Source organism: Panulirus ornatus, chromosome 20 (assembly GCF_036320965.1).
Source record: "Panulirus ornatus isolate Po-2019 chromosome 20, ASM3632096v1, whole genome shotgun sequence".
Classification (NCBI taxonomy): Eukaryota; Metazoa; Arthropoda; class Malacostraca; order Decapoda; family Palinuridae; genus Panulirus; species Panulirus ornatus.
This window is the reverse complement of record NC_092243.1, coordinates 71291171-71310047: the sequence shown is the minus strand read 5'-3', so window position 1 is coordinate 71310047 and position 18877 is coordinate 71291171.

Sequence of the window (18877 nt, the reverse complement as noted above, 5' to 3'; positions counted from 1 at the left end):
TCTGGTGCGTGGTGCCGGTGGTCTGGTCTGTCTTCCTGGTGGTGGTGGTGGTTTGGTGCATGGTGATAGTGGTCTGGTGTGTCTTCCTGGTAGTGATGGTGGTCTGATGCGTTGTGCCGGTGGTCTTATGCGTGGTGCTGGTGGTCTGGTGCGTGGTGTCGGTGATCTGGTGTGTCTTCCTAGTGGTGGTGGTGGTGGTCTGGTGCGTGGTGCCGGTGGTCTTATGCGTGGTGCTGGTGGTCTGGTGCGTGGTGCCGGTGGTCTTGTGTGTCTTCTTGGTGGGGTAGTGGTCTGGTGCGTGGTGCTGGTGGTCTGGTGTGTCTTCCTGGTGGTGCTTGTGGTCTTATACGTGGTGCTGGTGGTATGGTGTGTGGTGCCGGTGGTCTGGTGTGTCTTCCTGGTGGTGGTCTTATACGTGGTGCTGGTGGTCTGGTGTGTTTTTTGGTGGTGGTGGTGGTGGTCTGGTGGGTCTTCCTGGTGGTGGTGGTGGTCTGGTGCGTGGTGCTGGTGGTCTGGTACGTGGTACTGGTGGTCTGGTGCGTCTTCCTGGTGGTGGTTGTGGTGGTCTGGAACTAATGGAGATGATGGTTCCCTGGTTCTACTCATCGTCGCCCGCACCATGGCTTATCTATCACCCATCCTCCAACGTATGGTCGAAAGATGTTGCGACTCACTGTCACCTCCACTCTAAAAGTCTCTCAGAGACGATGACCAGACGGTAGGAAGAGATACCATCAATGGATCTCACTCTTGCGAAAGCCATACTAATTATACATCGGTCAGATGACTGCGAATTACAAGATAGAACTGTAATTGAGAGGAGATTAGAAGACTTTGGATGTAGCAAAGAGGATGATGATGATGATTAGCCTAAAGGAAAATAACGAGCAAATACGTTCTTTCACGACAGGTTTAAGTTGCCGCTGTTATCGTCCAGTGCATCATGATGATGTGCCTTTAAGAAAAAGCGTAAGTAAAGAAGATATCGATGTGTCATTCCCCATCTGAGAGTGTAAACATTCCTTCCATGACGTAAAGTATCCATATATTTTACCATATGCCGTCATAAACACCCCGCCCATTTATCAGGCTTATATTCCTGCGATTACGCAGCTTAATATTGACTTTTTATTCATCTTATCCCAATGTATAAGTTTGCCGGTAAGAGATATAAATGCCTTAGGATATTTACAAGTCGACTGTTGAAGGGTAATAACCCGTCGGTACACAGAGGGCCATTGGTACCCTACGGCCAGTAGCAGTACCCGACTGACGGGTGTTGTTTACACAGGTGGCACAGCGCCGTGATGGCAAGCGTACGGCCGCCTGGCCGGCCGGAGCGGAGGATGGTCGCGCAGCTGAGGTGTATTAACTTGACAGCTGATGTGTGACATTAGAGCTGAGATATTATCAGAGTGCTTCTCTATATTAGCACCATTGTTTCTCTATGTTGTTTTTGTCGTCAGACACGGCCAGTTAAATGTGTCATCCTACCCACCGTGTGGGCGGTGGCGCAAAAAGCACAGTTTTAAGGGAGCAATAATGACTGAATTGCATAGCAAGGTAATACATGATGAGGGAAATATCTTGTTACATATAGTAGGTTTTTTTTGTGATATTACTGATATGCTTCAACGAACAGCATTAAACCAAAGGGTCATCACGCCTTGTTGCTTTGTTGATCACGAGGGTAATTAATGTTTTTAGGTTTATGTTAGTCTATTTCCTAGGTGTACATTTCAAGACGTTCAATGACAAAATTAGTAGTAACTAGCCTAGTAACTGACAAAATTGATAGTAATTACCTAGTGATTGACAAAATTAGTAGTAATGGCTTGGTATTTAATTACTGCTTAGGTTCTGGCATCAAGAAAAACAGACTAGGCTGTGGTCTGGATTTGGATGAGGAACTTGACTAGTTTTTCTTAACTTCTGTTGATGTCTTCCCACCCTTGGTTGTGAGGGATGCTTTCGAAAGTTTTGGTATTTTCGTTGCGTGATTTTGTATATGCTAAAGCAATTTGTCTGGCAGCTGATTCGTACTTATTTTTAAAGTCGTAAATTGTTATAACAGACTTGATATTTGTTTGGGTTAGGCTTGAGTGTGTGGTCTGGGACCTCTTGGTTCGCTTCGTTCTCAGAATTATTGAATGTATTTTTTTCCCTTTTTTAAGACTCATGTCAACCGGACCTTAGGGAAATAGAGCTATCATAGTGGCTGGTGGGAACAGTGACCCGCTGTCGTTTAAACATTTCCCCCCCCCCCCCAGGGTAAATGTTATTCTTAGATAATGTTGGTATATAGCGTGTCTTCAGCAGTGTTGGAGGAGTGTCATAGGAAATGTTCCAAGCCTATTCATAGGCCGAGGATTCTGCTGGAGGTGACTATTGTTCTATAAACCTTCCATTATTTGTTGTTATTCAGTGATGTTGAAAGTTGCTTCTTATTTGTATCGATATGCGTTACCGTTTCATTTATGCCTACCGGTAAAATCTTCCAGGATGAGGGCGAGTTAGTTCCTACAAGAAATAATCTGACAGATTCAACATACTAAATCACAGTATGCAAATGTGTGTTGTTCACAGTTAAGTTACCATCACAGATCTTAACGTCTTAGAAATGATGTTCTGAACATTAAGTACGAAGGTGTGAGCTGTGAACACGACAGTCCGAACATTTTAAGCATGAGCCTTGAACATGACAGTCTGGGCCTTGAGCACGACTGTCCGAACCTTGAGCACAACAGAACTATAGTCTCCCATGTCTTCCCACGGCGGGTTACAGCTGCGGGTTGGAATCCACATAATGAAGCTGGGTGATTAAGATGAATAAGCTATACTCAAATACAGCTTTACTTAATGAATAACGGTATAGTGGTATGTCGTATGTCTGGTTCAGAAGTCTGGTCCAGAAGTTGTCTTAAAGTGTTTAATGACCCAAGGTAGTGGGTCCAGACTGGACCTTCTACACAGACAAGGACCACTTGTGTGTGTCTAGGGTCTACTGGTGGTGGTGGTGGTGGTGTGTGTGTGTGTGTGTTGGGGGGGGGGGAGAAGGCCAGCTGGCCACTTACGTAAGGTCTGACAGTACGACCCTTGGGTATGATACAACCTTGGTCTTGCACTTAACCTTTTTAAGTCTCAGGCCATATTCGTAAGGTCTTACATAGTACGACCCTTGGATTTGATACAACCTGGTCATGGACTTGACCTTTTAAGTAAGGTCTTACTTTACGACCCATGGATACGATATTACCTGGTCTTGGACTTGACCTTTGAAGTCTCAGGTCACATTCATAAGGTCGTATGATATGACCCTTAGGTATGTTACACCCTAGTATTGGACTTGACCTTTTAAGTGTCATGTAAAATGGCAGAATATCATACCCAAGGGTCACTTAGTCGTCTTCAAGGGTCGCACCGTTGTGTTTCGTGGGGTTAAAATTATCATACTGCTGGTCCATGAACTTCAGATTTGTTAACACTAAAGGCAGCATGATCAAGGGCGTCATTAACATACAGTACACAGGAGTAACTGATCTAAGGCTGTAACAGACGAAAGGTCGAAATTTGCTTGGTACATACGTACAGACATACAGACAGAAAGACAGACAGAAAGACCCCTTGCATGAACCCAGTGTTTCCACAGCCACGCTTGCGTCTTCGGCCTTTGGTGGTGGATGGGCGTGTTCTCCAAAGGGAAGCATTGTACCAGATCAGTCGTGTTACGACCATGGGATTCATTTGACGGATGGGTACCATGGATTCATCTGACGGATGGGTACCATGGATTCATCTGACGGATGGGTACCATGGATTCATCTGACGGATGGGTACCATGGATTCATCTGACGGATGGGTACCATGGATTCATCTGACGGATGGGTACCATGGATTCATCTGACGGATGGGTACCATGGATTCATCTGACGGATGGGTGCCATGGATTCATCTGACGGATGGGTACCATGGATTCATCTGATGGATGGGTACCATGGATTCATCTGACGGATGGGTACCATGGATTCATCTGATGGATGGGTACCATGGATTCATCTGACGGATGGGTACCATGGATTCACCTGACGGATGGGTACCATGGATTCATCTGATGGATGGGTACCATGGATTCATCTGATGGATGGGTACCATGGATTCATCTGACGGATGGGTACCATGGATTCATCTGATGGATGGGTACCATAGATTCATCTGACGGATGGGTACCATGGATTCATCTGATGGATGGGTACCATGGATTCATCTGATGGAACTGTCTTTATGATGGGTACTGTAGTCTTTAAAAGGAAAACTCCTTGAGCTGGTCACTGCAGTAATGAGGACTAGGACCTGAGGACTGTGGTTTATCTTGTTTGGGGCGACTGTATAGTGCTGGAGACTTGGCGACTGTACAGTGCCGGAGACGTGCTCTTCCAACTGTTAGGCCCCGTGAGGCTACAGGGAAGCGAACAACTGTATCTAAGGTTGCGCACTACACTGAGGGGGATAAGGGAAAGGCGGGGTGTGTGGGCTGGTGGGGAGAGGGGTGAGAGAGTTATGGTCATGGGGTAGGGGAAGGTGGGGTGGGTCTGGGGGTAGAGCCATGGTGGTCAGGGGACAAGGGAATGTGCGTAAGTCATCAGCGTTTTTCTTGAGATCACTTACGCTGTGACGTAGGTTGAGGAATGTTGCGTCTCGCTTGTTTTCTTTTACGTCTAACATTTTCTTTTGCGTTTCTCGTATTTTCTTTTACGTTTCTCGCATTGTCTTTTATGTTTCTCGCATTTTCTTTTACGTTTCTCGGATTTTCTACGTTTCTCGGATTTTCTTTTACGTTTCTCGCACTTTCTTTTCTTTCTGCGTTGGAGGCTCCACTCACACACACAAGTCCACATCAAGGCCCTGCCTTAACTGAAATATACGAGAGGATGATGAAAGGGGGGGGGGGGGGGAAGACGAAATAAGGGAAAGCATTTACGAATTTTAGAAGCGGGAAAACCCTAAGAGACGATCTGTCTCGCGGGGAACTGGATCCTCTTTATGGGCAAGCTGTCTCCCACCCAAGCTGGGATGGGAGTGTTTCATGAAGGTATTTCCGAAGTGGGTCGGAGGTTTCTCGATGGCCAACACCCCAAAATCTGATCCTCGAGAATTGATCATAAGCTTATACATGTCGGCGACTCACGGCGCCTCACCTGGGCTGTAGGAAATGTTGAGGACGAGCGATGGGAAGGTTAGAGTCAGGAGGTGTAGACTGTGGTGTGGTAGGGAGAGGAGAGAAGGGAAGGGGGAGGTTATGGTTGTGGTGGGTGAAGGTGTTCTCCCCTCCCACGGTGGGAGCTGCACGTCTCGTAAGTACTTCAAGCATATTACGGACCCATAGGAGTAGGGAGGTACACTCATACCGACAGGACAATGGCTGATCGTCATTGTATAGCTTCCCAGTATTAGGCCGGGGTGTGGGTTGAGGAGGTGGAGTGTGGGGTCCCGGATGTGGGTTGAGGAGGTGGAGTGTGGGGTCCCTGGTGTGGGTAGAAGAGGAGTATGGAGTCCCTGGTGTGGGTAGAGGAGGAAGAGCGTGGAGTCCCGGGTGTTGGTTGTGGAGGTGGAATGCGGGGTCCCTGGTGCGGGTAGAGGAGGTGGAGTGTGGGGTCCCTGGTGTAGGTTGAGGAGGTGGATGGTGGGGTCCTTGGTGTGGGCAGTGGGACAGCTGGGCATATGGGATACCATACCCACACGGCTCTAAGCGCCACACTCGACATATGATATTTCCGAGACCGACTTGTGGTGACGTAGAACTCTGTAAGTGGGACCTGGAATGTTAAGTGTAGGGACATATATAGTGAGCCATTGACTAGGGTGTTGCTGGAAGGTCCTCTGTTATGACCTTCCTCCACCTATACACCTTCTCAAATGCTTTGGAGATGTCGAGGGACAGATGAGAAAAGCTTTCAGTCCCTGAGGGAGAGGAGGATCAGGGGTGAGTCACACAGGAGAGAAAGAACCATTAGCAGTAGACTTAGAACTGCGAAATCCGTCGTGGTGATCCAGGGGGAAGAGGATCGGATTCTAAGTGTTTAAGAAGGGGAGAGTTAGAGAGAGAGTTTCCGAAATCGGTGGAGACTATAGAAGGGTGAGTAATGGACCGATAGTGAAGTTAGAAGCGGTCTCTTTTCTTAGGGCGTGGCAGCACCAAGGCAGGCATACCTCTAAGAAGGAAGGAGAAGGTTTAGATAAGGTAAGGCGTCATCTGGGTCATACATAGACCTTGCTCACCTGGAGTTGGGAGATTACTCTGGATACATTATCGCGAGGAGACGATAGGTGATGGCTTAGGTTCAATGTGGGGTTAGACGGGGACCGGAGGATTAGATGCAGAATCATCCAGAGTTAAAGGAATTTAAGCCATCAAAAAGTGTGTTAGCTGGTGATTGGTCGGAAGACCAATCTGGTCGGAAGAGAAAGGGAAAGGTTGAATGACAGAAGTTTTTGAAGATGTTTCTGACTTAAGGACTAGAAAATTCTATCAGTAGATCTTAGATCACCCCCGATTCCTTTCATGATGACGTGCTTAACTTTATGAAGAAGAGCTTCAACACGATTCGGAGCAGAAATGAAAGCAGAGAAATAATGATGGGAAACGAGTTTTATGGTCTGGCACGCTCTGCCCCGTGATGCGACAGGCTGGAGTTATTAAATCGTGACTAAGAGACGAAAGATTTAGTAGAATGTGGGATGCATGACCCCATCTCGGCCAAGAGCACCATCATACGTACATTACACTTAAGGGAAAGTCTGTAAATGGGCTGCACAGGGATATCTGGTGAACGTTTTGTGGTGGGGAAAGAGGGTCAGCGCCCGCAGTTAGATGCGATCGACATAGGATTGTGGTTGGAGGAACCTAAAGGGACAGAAGTGAAAAATTATAGGTTGGGTTGGACTAATGGTCGGGATGGATTGAGAACTCGTTGTTGGGTGTTTGATTACATGTTCCAGATGTTTATAGAGGAAAATAAGAAAGAGACTCAGCTCGAATGGGATCCTTGTGGTGTACAATGAAATCCTCTTCACAGAGGACTTCACTGAGTTTATGTGAAGGGAGTAATGCTTCGTGACAGGTGGGTGAAATAGTCAAAGAGTTGTACACAGAGGTTTTAAGGGGAAAGAGTGGGGAATGTACGAAATATAAAAGCAAGAGTTGTACATCGGAGAGTAATTTTCAGCCAAATGGCATCAAAATTAGGAGACTAAATAGGATTCACAAGGTGATCATCTTATTATTGCATTAGTTACAAACACCATCCTAGACGCAGAAACGATGGTAGAGATTTAGAGATGTGACAGCGTAAAGGGGAAGTATCATTGAACAGTTGGGTGCTCGAGATAAGAAGGTGAGGAGAGGAAGTGGACAGACGATGTCTTACAGTTTGAGGGTTACATGTTTAGACGTCGAATGATGCAGAAATGACCAGTGAAAGAACCAGGACTGGGCACTGTGTCCGGAGGAGTGACGTAGGGTCCAGTCAGTTGATGATAGTGGTCGAGGGAGGGTCTCTGGGGAACCATCCAGCTTTCCCCGACCAGTGGGCGCGGTCCTGAAGATGTACCGTCATGATGGTTGTGTTATAGGAAGGGAAAACTAGCGTAGATAGTAGCGGGTCGTGCGTTATCGTGTGGTGTTTCATATCTCGATTTACATATATATATATATATATATATATATATATATATATATATATATATATTTTTTTTTTTTTTTTTGTCGCTGTCTCCCGCGTTTGCGAGGTAGCGCAAGGAAACAGACGAAAGAAATGGCCCAACCCACCCCCATACACATGTATATACATACACGTCTACACACGCAAATATACATACCTACACAGCTTTCCATGGTTTACCCCAGACGCTTCACATGCCCTGATTCAATCCACTGACAGCACGTCAACCGCGGTATACCACATCGATCCAATTCACTCTATTCCTTGCCCTCCTTTCACCCTCCTGCATGTTCAGGCCCCGATCACACAAAATCTTTTTCACTCCATCTTTCCACCTCCAATTTGGTCTCCCTCTTCTCCTCGTTCCCTCCACCTCCGACACATATATCCTCTTGGTCAATCTTTCCTCACTCATTCTCTCCATGTGTCCAAACCATTTCAAAACACCCTCTTCTGCTCTCTCAACCTCGCTCTTTTTATTTCCACACATCTCTCTCACCCTTACGTTACTTACTCGATCAAACCACCTCACACCACATATTGTCCTCAAACACCTCATTTCCAGCACATCCATCCTCCTGCGCACAACTCTATCCATAGCCCACGCCTCGCAACCATACAACATATATATATATCTTCGTTGTCGTGTTCTTACATAATTATACCGAGTGTAGGAGACACAAAGACATATTAACTTGTCTGAGTGTTTATGGCATCTATGTGACAAGATGGTATCATCTTTCGCTATTTCAGTATTTTGTGTGTGACATCAGAGGCAGTTCTGCATTTTACATTAGTCTTCTCTTATCTCCGCTGGTGCTAGGTGTTGCCCTGTTCTCCTGTTTACGTTTTTTTCCCGCCACAGAAGGTAGCGCCAGGAGCATATGACCGCGCCTCTGAAAAAAAGAAAGCCATGTCTCTTTTCTTTTGTTCCCCGTTTTGGAAAGTTATACAGTAGAGGAGTCATCTAGATTCCTGTTTCCCTCGCCGCCACCCCTCTCTCTTGATCGTCTTCTAAGACGCGCAAGAGATAAGTTGTTCTTTTGTCCCTGTCTCCCAAACCCTCATGTTATGCAGTGGGTTCCTCCCCCATGAATCATTTGTATATCTCCGACCCTCTTCAGTCTCTTGGCCTCCTGCAGACCCCAGCATGAAAATCCACTCATTTGCAGACGATCTCACAATCAGATCACAACACCACAACGTTACATACACAACAGCGAACACATGAAACACCACATCATGCCTCTAGAACACTGGCGCGTTCAAAACGGAACGTCTGCATCCCCCACAGAAATGCACCGTCATCCTCTTAACTCCAGGACAGACACTAGTCCAATCTGCACCTCCTCATCCCCCTGGTTGGGTCATCCACTCCCGCAGCACAAAACCATGATAGGTATCACACACACACACACACACACACACACACACACGACACTTGGTATCCACCCTACAAACATCAACACAAAAACCATAAACAAACTCCAATTTTGGACAAAAAATGAAGAAAAATAAGAAAAAAAAGAAAAACGTAGTTTCTACAGACTTCATCTGATCCATCCTATGCTGCGCTTCGCTCAAATGGAAATATAACAGAGCCACAGACCGGGCAGAACAGACCCGCCGTCTAGAATCCGCACGCGTTCAGAACCCGCACAACAAAACATTCCAGACACTCATTTCTCTGCAGTAACCCCTCACACCCCAAAACCACTTTATAACCAAGTACTAATTCCCAAGTAGAAGTAAAAGAGCTGAGCTTAGCCAAACACTTCAGTAAGATATACCCAAAGGTTCCCTTCTCCCCCAAAGAAAGTTAGAATTGATCAAACATATACAACTGTTATGATTCGACAGGTACAAAAAAGCCACCATTCCACTTCAGTCTTAGGCTCTTCTCCACCAGACATACTACCATTTCTATTTTTAAGTTGAAGGGTCTTGATTAAAGAGAGAATTATGAAACGGAAAAATAAAAGACAAGGGGAAGTATTTAAGAATCTTGGAGGAAGTGAAAGACCTGTCTTTTGAAATGCGCCAGGTCATAAGAAACTACACTCCCCAGTCATGTAAGTGTTACAAACACCGATTCACCCTACCACAAGACCGACCCCACCATTGCCCAAAATGCAACTTCAATAGTAGAGACAATGAACACCCACTCTTCAGCACTTACCCCACCACAAAGACCCGCACACAACATCACCACACTCCTTGACCCGAGGTGCCGCCTAGCGGACGTGACCAGTTTCTTGAATGCTGCGGTAGCCCCATACAAGGGGAGACTGAGGAAGGTAGAGGTATATAGATATCTGTGAAGTTTATTTAACTAAAGAACAAAAGTGTCTTGATCGTATTATAATTCGTTCCCCTTCGGATCATTGTTCTGTGGGAAGCGCACTGTGCTGTGGTTCGTTCGTTATCCATGAATGTTTGTATAATTTTGATGCTGATTTCGCACAGCTTCACAGATTCATTTTCGTGTTACTTTCCTGCTTGGTTCTGTTATATCTTTGGTTATATTTTTTATTCTAACATTGATTTTGCATTTTTTCATATTTGTAAATGGTTTTATATATATATATATATATATATATATATATATATATATATATATATATATATATATATATATATATATATGATTACATGAACTAACAGTGTTGTAACACTTCTTGGGTATTTGAGTTATATTTCATACGTTTTCGATTCGAGTTCTAAAAACTTATTGCTATGAAATGGAATTGCTGAGAATTACGTTTTCTGAAGTGATTTGGGGATTAAGAGGCTAGTTTTTTTCTAATCTTTTTGTGACAGCTATTAACGATTATCGTTTTTTGCAGTCTGAAATGTTTACGTATTTTTGAATGACAACACTTCATCTTTTATGGTTTGTTTATATCCTAATTTCAACTTAATGTGGTCAGTGTTGGAGCTCTGTGTATATATGGAAGGTCTCAGCCAGTGGTACAGAGGCTCAGTAACTCCACATCTTGCAGTGCTTACACAGTGGTATAAACAGTGACTCAAGGTTTCCCAGAACTGGAACTAGGTCAGTGGTTGCAAGACGTAAACAAACATAGAAAACGTGGCCTTCAACAAGAAACGCCTCTTAATTTCTCAGCTGGACAGGACGACCCCTATGGTGTGATGGCTTAACCTTTAACTTACCCTCCCCTTGACCCATGAGGTCGAGGTTGAAAAGGCCAAAGGGTCGTACGTTGTGCTTAAGCTTCGTACCGGAAGCTTTGAAGTCTTCAGTTTCCAGCTATAGTTAAGATGAGCAAAGTTGGCGTGATGCATTTTCAGTAAACGCTTCAATATAAAGATTCGAGTCATGGGAAAATTATTCATCATACTTTTTCAGTAATCGAGTCATGGGAAAATTATTCATTATACTTTCTCAATAATCTTATTTAATAAAAAAAAGGTAAGCTAAATGTGAAAGAGAAGAAAACTTAATTTCTTGATGTTAAAAAAAGGTTACATAGATTTGCTGTGCTGTTCACTGAGACAATCGTACTCTCAGAACGGTGGTAAATTAAGACCGACCTTGATAGGATGAATAGATTTGAAATGAATCAGCTCGTCACTTCTTACTCAACACACACACATATCTACCTATGACATTCCTACGTTACAGTTACCCACGGGACGCCTTTTGTGCCAGTAATGGCACAACCGAGAAGTGTTGTTAATTACTACAGTCTCGACGAATCTTTACACACACACACACACACACACACACACACACGCACACACACACACACACACCCTGGGAAGGAGTGCAAGCCATTGGTAGGAGTACAGAAGAAAGTGGCTTGAGGTCAAGAGAAATGTACGGGGGTTGAGAAAAGACAGCAGATAAGAGATGAGATGAGCAAACATCGAGTATTAGAGAGAATAATGAGAATGATGGCCCAAGGAGAGGTGGAGTGGGACTCGCAAGATGCATACACAATGACCTATTATAAGGGCAATGGGGGACATAACTGAATAGATGAACCACACAGAGATATCAGGAGGCTGCTGAGGTGATGGTCGGACATAGACCCGTCCACTTGAAGAGGCACCAGTGCTGGTCAGGTACGGCCTGATCAAGCCAGGTGTTGAACACGAGCAGCAACCGTAATTCCTATGACCAGATTCTCTTTCGGTCTTAATTTTTGGCTCGTAATTACAATAAGTAATTACCTTAAGTAATTACAAAGACATGGTGTAATCCATGCCGTTGAAGTTCTAGAAGCCCTTGATATTCCTTTAGTCTGTCAAGTGTCAGTTTCGTGTTCATTAAAATCCTCCGGGACCACTTGTCGTAACACCACTGTATATACACCACAGCTCCTGGGGCGACCGCTGTGGTACGTCCCCCTAAGTTAACAAAGGAAGGTTGGGTTATGTCTTCAGCTGAAGCTTGTTGCTTGTAGGTTCATGTACCTTCCAGTATCTTCTTCCTCTGCCCATACTCGAGAGCTGTGATGAACCACAGAAGCATGCTGCTGCTCTGCTGCTGTTTTGTGCGCTGCTCCTCGCCTCATAATGAACCACGTACGTAGTGGGTGTGAGAGTGAGTAAACCATTTAATTAAAGCGTCTGAAATGTGACAGCTGCAGCGTGGTGACGTAACTCTCCGTTCTCCTTGGTGGAGGCGGGCCCTCGGGCCGTCATGAGTGGCTCTTGCTCCCAGGGACGTGGGTTGGCTTGTTTAGACAGTCGTGTACCCAACACAACAATGAGGATCGTGCAAGGAGGAAAGTACACACACACACACACACACACACACACACACACACACTCGGGACTCCTTGGTGAAGTGGTTAGCGTTTGTAATTACGAGTCAGCACTCATGGTCAGTTGTATAAAGGCATTTTCATAAAGGCAAGGGGGGGGATAAAGGTGAGTGTTCAGACTACAAAGGTTGAAGTTTGTTGAATGCACCTGGTAAGTTGTATGGTATTGACTGAAAGGGTGAAGGCATGTACAGAGCATCAGACTGGGGAGGAGCAGTGTGGTTTTAAGAAGTGGTAGAGGATGTGTGGATCAGGTGTTTGCTTTGAAGAAACAGATGGATTCGTATGTGGCAGTTATGGATCTGGAGAAGGCATATTATAGAGCTGAAAGAGATGTTTTGTAGAAGGTCTCAAGAGTATATGGTGTAGGAGGTAAGCTGCTAGAAGCAGTGAGAAGTTTTCTTCAAGGATGTAAGGCATGTGTGCGAGTAGGAAGAGAGGAGAGTGAATTGTTGCGGCATGGGTGTGTGATGTCACCATGGTTGTTCATTTGGTTTATGGATGGGATGGTGAGGGAGGTAAATGTGAGAGTCTTGGAGAGAGGAGCGAGTAAGCAGTCTGTTGAGGGATACGAGAGCTTGGGAAGTGAGTCAGATGTTGTTTGCTGATGATACAGCACTTATGGCTGATTCGAGTGAGAAACTGTAGACGTTGGTGACTGAGTTTTGAACAGTGTTTGCAGGGACGCAGGTGAGAGAGAATGTGAATAAAAGCAAAGATATTAGGCTTAAGAGGGTTGAGGGACTGGTTATTTGGATGTGAGTTTGATTGGAGAAAATTTGAAGGAAGAAATTATATTCTAGATAGTTGGGAATGGATATGCCCGCGAATTGAACCATGGAAGCGGAAGTGATCATAGGGTGGGTGAGGGGATGAAGGTTCTGGGAGCGTTGAAGGATATGTGGAAATGGAGAACGTTTTCTAGGAGGGCAGGAAGGGTATGTTTGAAGATATAGTATTACCAACAATATTATATGGTTGCGAGACATGGGCTATAGATAAGGTTGTACGGAGGAGGGTGGATGTGTTGGAAATGAAATCTTTGAGAACAGTAAGTGATGTGAGGTGGTTTGATCGAGTAACTAATGAAAGGGGTAAGAGAGATGTGTGGTAGTAAAAAAAGTACTGTCGAGAGAGCAGAAGAGTGTGTTGAAATGGTTTGGATATATGGAAAGAATGAGTGAGGAAATTTTGACAGAGGATATATGTGTCATAAGTGGAGGGAACAAGGGGAAGCGGGAGACCAAAGTGGATCTAAAGGATGGAGTGAAAAAGGTTTTGAGCAATTGGGGGCTGAACATGCAGGAGAGTGAAAGGCGTGCAAGGGATAGAGTGGATTACTACGATGTGGTATACTGGGTTCGACGTGCCGTCATTGGACTGAACCAGGGCATGTGAAGCGTCTGGGGTATACATTGGAAAGGTCTGTGGGGGCCTGGATGTGGTTAGGGAGCTGCAGCTTCGGTGCATTACACATGACAGCTAGAGAATGGATGAGTGGATGTGTCCTTTCTTCGTTTGATTTAGGAGCTACCTCGCAAACGCGAGAAATGGCGACCAACGGCGACCTCAAAACACTCACTGTACCAGATCTCGACAAGAAAATGAATCTTGTATCATTCTCTACAGACAACATATGTGCTCCACCCTAAACTTTAGTTGACATGCTTGATCATCCACCCTCTAAAAGCAAATATGATAAAGTTTCAAACCACGTATATAAAAAAGATAACGTTTATAGCAATCACTGGCAAGTAGCCTAGCCAGCACGAGTTCAAAGCCTGGACAGCACAAGCGTTCAACGCCTGTTCGTTGAGACATGGATGTTCCAATAGTCTTATTAGACTCGGCAATCCTTTCTTACACCATCCTTTTAGACCCTTCCCATCCAAGCCCCTCCATGACCATCCACATCCTCTAAATAATGATAAAAATATTACCTCTATTTCACACTTCAGCAACCTGTACCCAGATAGGCTTTCTCCCTGAACAAACACAACGCTGACAAAACAAATACACACTTAAATGACCCAGCGACCATCTATCAACCGCACTCCCAAACCGGACTTAAAACACCATCACACCAGACATGCACCCATCTGAAACTGCATCTCCCAGGCACGTGCCACTTGTTCTTTCTCGTCTACGCTCTGGACGCCACCCATCTTCTCCGTCAGGACATACACCGATTCATGTCATCACACGACCCGTCTTGCCCAAGACGCAACTTCGCCATAAAGACACTGAGCCTTTACCTCTCTGTTGTGTTATGCTCTCTTTCTCTCTCTCTCTACACACACACACACACACACACACTCGACCTGTGGTACACCGCCCACTGGGCGTGGACTGCTTCCTGAAAGCTGAGGAAACCAGTGAAGTGAATCTTGATGCAGGAAGGTTAGATATACTATTGTGACTGGATGATGTCGGAATTCACGGAAGCAAAGATATTCGGGAGAGGATTTGGCCTCTCTATATCAAAAGTGTAGAGATATTAAACTGTTAAAGGCATTCCAACGACAGGCATATATACCACTGATATCTCCGCTCCACTAGGATGGATACTAAGATTCGCGCAGGACACTGGGTAACATGTCCTGAGGGTGTGTGTCAACCGCTTGAGATGAGGCCAGATAAACAGCGTGGGAGGAAACCCATAGTGCACTGCTGAGGGAGCTGTGACGGGTTAATGTTTAGCTCTGACATCATGTTAGAAATTAGGCTGCGAGTTCCCACAGAAACAATAGACATGTGATGTACGCAGTTTAGTTTGCACGTTTAACGTACGTTTTTTTTTAACGTACCGTATCTTAGGATATTTACCGTATTGTCTGAATGTCTGACGTAGCTAGCAAAAGCACGCGTCCTATGCACAGAATATTGAGTAATTAATCATAGGGAGGAAGCGCCTGTTCATGAAAGCCATCAGCAGTGGGAGGTGGTGGCTAGGCTGCAGGAGTGAGAGGAGACATTTTCGTTTGTCGAATGATTTACATTCTTACTGATACGGCAAGACCTCAGCTAGGCTTCATTTTTTTCTTTATTGTAGTTGTTGTTGACGCAAAGGCTAGCATATCTTAGCGTGGATTACATAAAGCGTGAATTGCCTTTTTCTTTTGCATGAAAACTTTCGGTAGGAGGTACAACCAACGTGATTTACCTGCGGTGTTCCTAAACAAATAAACGATTGAAAGGTGATAAGGGTGACTTAAGATAGTGTACTTGGGTGAAATTTGAGGAAGGGAAGGAGAAGAGGGAGGGAAGAGTGAGTGTGTGGGGGAGAGGACTGATATCACTGAGTAGTGTGTGTGGGTGGGTTAGGGTGAGGGGAGTGTGTGTGTGAGGGACCTCAGTGTGGCCACCCCTCTGGTTAACAGGAGATGGCGTTGGGGGATCAACAGTGTACTGTAAACAGAAAATATTTGAACTTCGTCGTAGATATTTTTTCTGAGTAATCTTAGTATTACAGACACAAATGTCTTTATTTACTACGTAAGAACGTTCTGCTCGACACACAAACTATATGTAAGGCTACATGTAAGGAGACAACATTGTTCGTTGTACTGGGTGTTCATGCTGGTTAAAGCGCTCTCCTGTTATATATAGATATTTGGGGAATTATTATCTCATACTGTTTACACAGACCCACAGCTGTCAGCATATAAGATCCAGCATTCGCCATTGCACAAACACGTGCGGACTCACACAGTCATAAACAAGCAAATGCGCATGGAAACTCATACTCATTATTCATTTATCTTCTGTTCATGTTGGAGGCTCCAGTCATGAACAAGCTGTCTTTGAGGCCACCGCTTGAATGAAACATAAAGATGAACCAGGGAGATAGATAAGTGGGCGAGGAAAAAATGAATGATTTAATAGAGTTTTTGAGGGAGTGGCAGACTAACTTTGTCAAAAGGTCAGGTCGTAACTGTTTGGAAGTATATGAGAAGGTAAACAGCCTTAAGGTTGAGTTATATTTACCCCAAGAGACAAATTCGAATGCAAGAAGGAAAGAAAATACAGTGTGTGTGTGTGTGTGTGTGTGTGTGTGTGTGTGTGTGTGTGTGTGTGTGTGTGTGTGTGTGTGTGTGTGTGTGTGTCTAAAGATTATCTCTCATCAAGTACGGACTGTTCTCGGGTGTGCCTTTACTGGCACAGTTTCGATGTGTGTTCTTGGGAGTGCATTACTGGCACAAGTTGAGTCTGGATGCTCAGGGTGCCAATAGTGGCACAGGTTGGGTGTAACTGTAGTCCGGTGTCCTCTGTTACGTGGATGTGTGTACTGTAACAGGAGTTTCAGGCGTTGTCGTGGGCGATACACTAGTTCAGTACGGTACTGGCAGGGTGAAGAAGCAGTGCTTGGGTTACTTTTACTTTATCCAGCATATCTTTAATATTCATAACAAACAGGAAGGTAATTGAATATGGATTCATTGACCAAATTTTATATTCATACCATGAGATTAAAGTTTCTTTGCGTATCCATTCCAGTGAAGAGATGGAAGAGGTTAGGTGTATAGTGAAGTTACCCATTAAATTTGCTGCTATATTTGTATCGTCCACAGAAAACCAAGACTTATCGGTAACAAAAAGAAATTGATATTACGTGTCTGTGCATCTGCCGTTAGGAAAGCATCTACGCCTTCCTTCACATTAGATACAAAATTACAAATGAATTTACCTTTTATATGTACGAGAAATTCATAAGGGACCGAATGTTGTCTGGTGCACTTTTGGACATTTCGGCTGTCAAGTATCACTCCTTTGGTCCATGCAACTGATAGGTTTCTTTTTGCCTCACCTGCTGGCTTTCATTCTTCATACATACATACATGTAGATCTCAGCATATCATACATGAAAACCTGACTACAGATAGCGCCCACGAATCGTTCTTCGTGACTAAAATTTTCCTGCCCGGTGGTGAAGCGCTGTAGGGACGAAGTGAAGAGTGAGTAGAGTATACAGGGCTTGTGATGCTGTGAACGCTTCAGGGAGGAGGTGTATGACAGGGTCTGCTCTGGTTCCTAAAGATGATTTGTTTCTAGAGAATGGCAGGAGTACGATTCCAAGGGATGGTGGGAGATGGTCCCAGAGAATTTGGGGTGATGGTTAAGAGGATGGTGGGAAATAGTTCCAAAGGGGGATGAGAGATGATTGCACATACATATACCAGCTTTGAAAGGAACAACTATACTCAAGGTACATTAGCTATATAACCTTTATCTGTACACTGATGTTGGGGATATGTGTTCCGTGCGTCTCCATGGAAAAAGATCAAGGCCGACCGAAGTCGAAACTAGCCTAGTATAAATAAGCGTAAGCGAGGATGAAGGTGTATTGAAGAATAGCATAGTGAACATACATAAGATTATCTGAATAAGGTTTGGGACTGGCCTGTAGCTGACCTTGAGCTTAATTTGTCGAAGACAAGGTGTCGTGAAGATAGGCCGACCTTGATGGTAGCAGCATAGTCAAGGAGTATCATAGGCCGACCGTGTTAGTATGTTAGCAAGGTGTAGTGAAAAGGCGTTTAGTAAACATAGCTTAATGATTATTAGGGTATTGTAAAGTTGGTGTATGATGACGAGTGTAATAATTCATAATGGTATAGAAAATGTTTAACGAATTTGTATTAGGCTTTGCCTTTGTGAAGGTAAGGGTATTGCGTAGGCAGTGTTAAGGGAAAATAAGAATTTAGTGAAGATAATGGGGATAGGGGAGCAAGAATACTTCCCACGTATTCCCTGCGTGTCGTAGAAGGCGACTAAAAGGGGAGGGAGCGGGGGGCTGGAAATCCTCCCCTCTCGTTTTTTTTTTTTTTCTTAATTCTCCAAAAGAAGGAACAGAGAATTGGGCCAGGTGAGGGTAGTCCCTCAAAGGCCCAGTCATCTGTTCTTAACGCTACCTCGCTAATGCGGGAAATGGCGAATAGTTTGAAAGAAAGAAAGAATGGGGTAGAGGAGATGGACGTGCATAGAAGATGAGAATGTAATGAAAATGATTTTTTTTTTCCCCAGTGTACTTAAAATGAGGATGTTGAAGATAACAGTGTAGTGAAGATGTAAGTTATTGAAGGTGTAGATTATATAGAAGATGAGAGTGTAGCGTCGATAGGACGTTTTTGACGACCACAAATATGATCTAGGCTAGGCTGAATTTATGGCCGGCCTTAGAAGCTAGGAGAATATAATTATGCTTACGATATATGTGTGTGTGTGTGAGGCACAGTCAGTCCTCAGTCTTGCTTTTAGAATTTTCAGCGTATTTTGTAGATACATGTTATCTATGTGCTCGTCTCTAGTGTTATTTGAGGAAATGAACATATGTATCGTATTTGTGTTACACGGAATTGGCTGGTT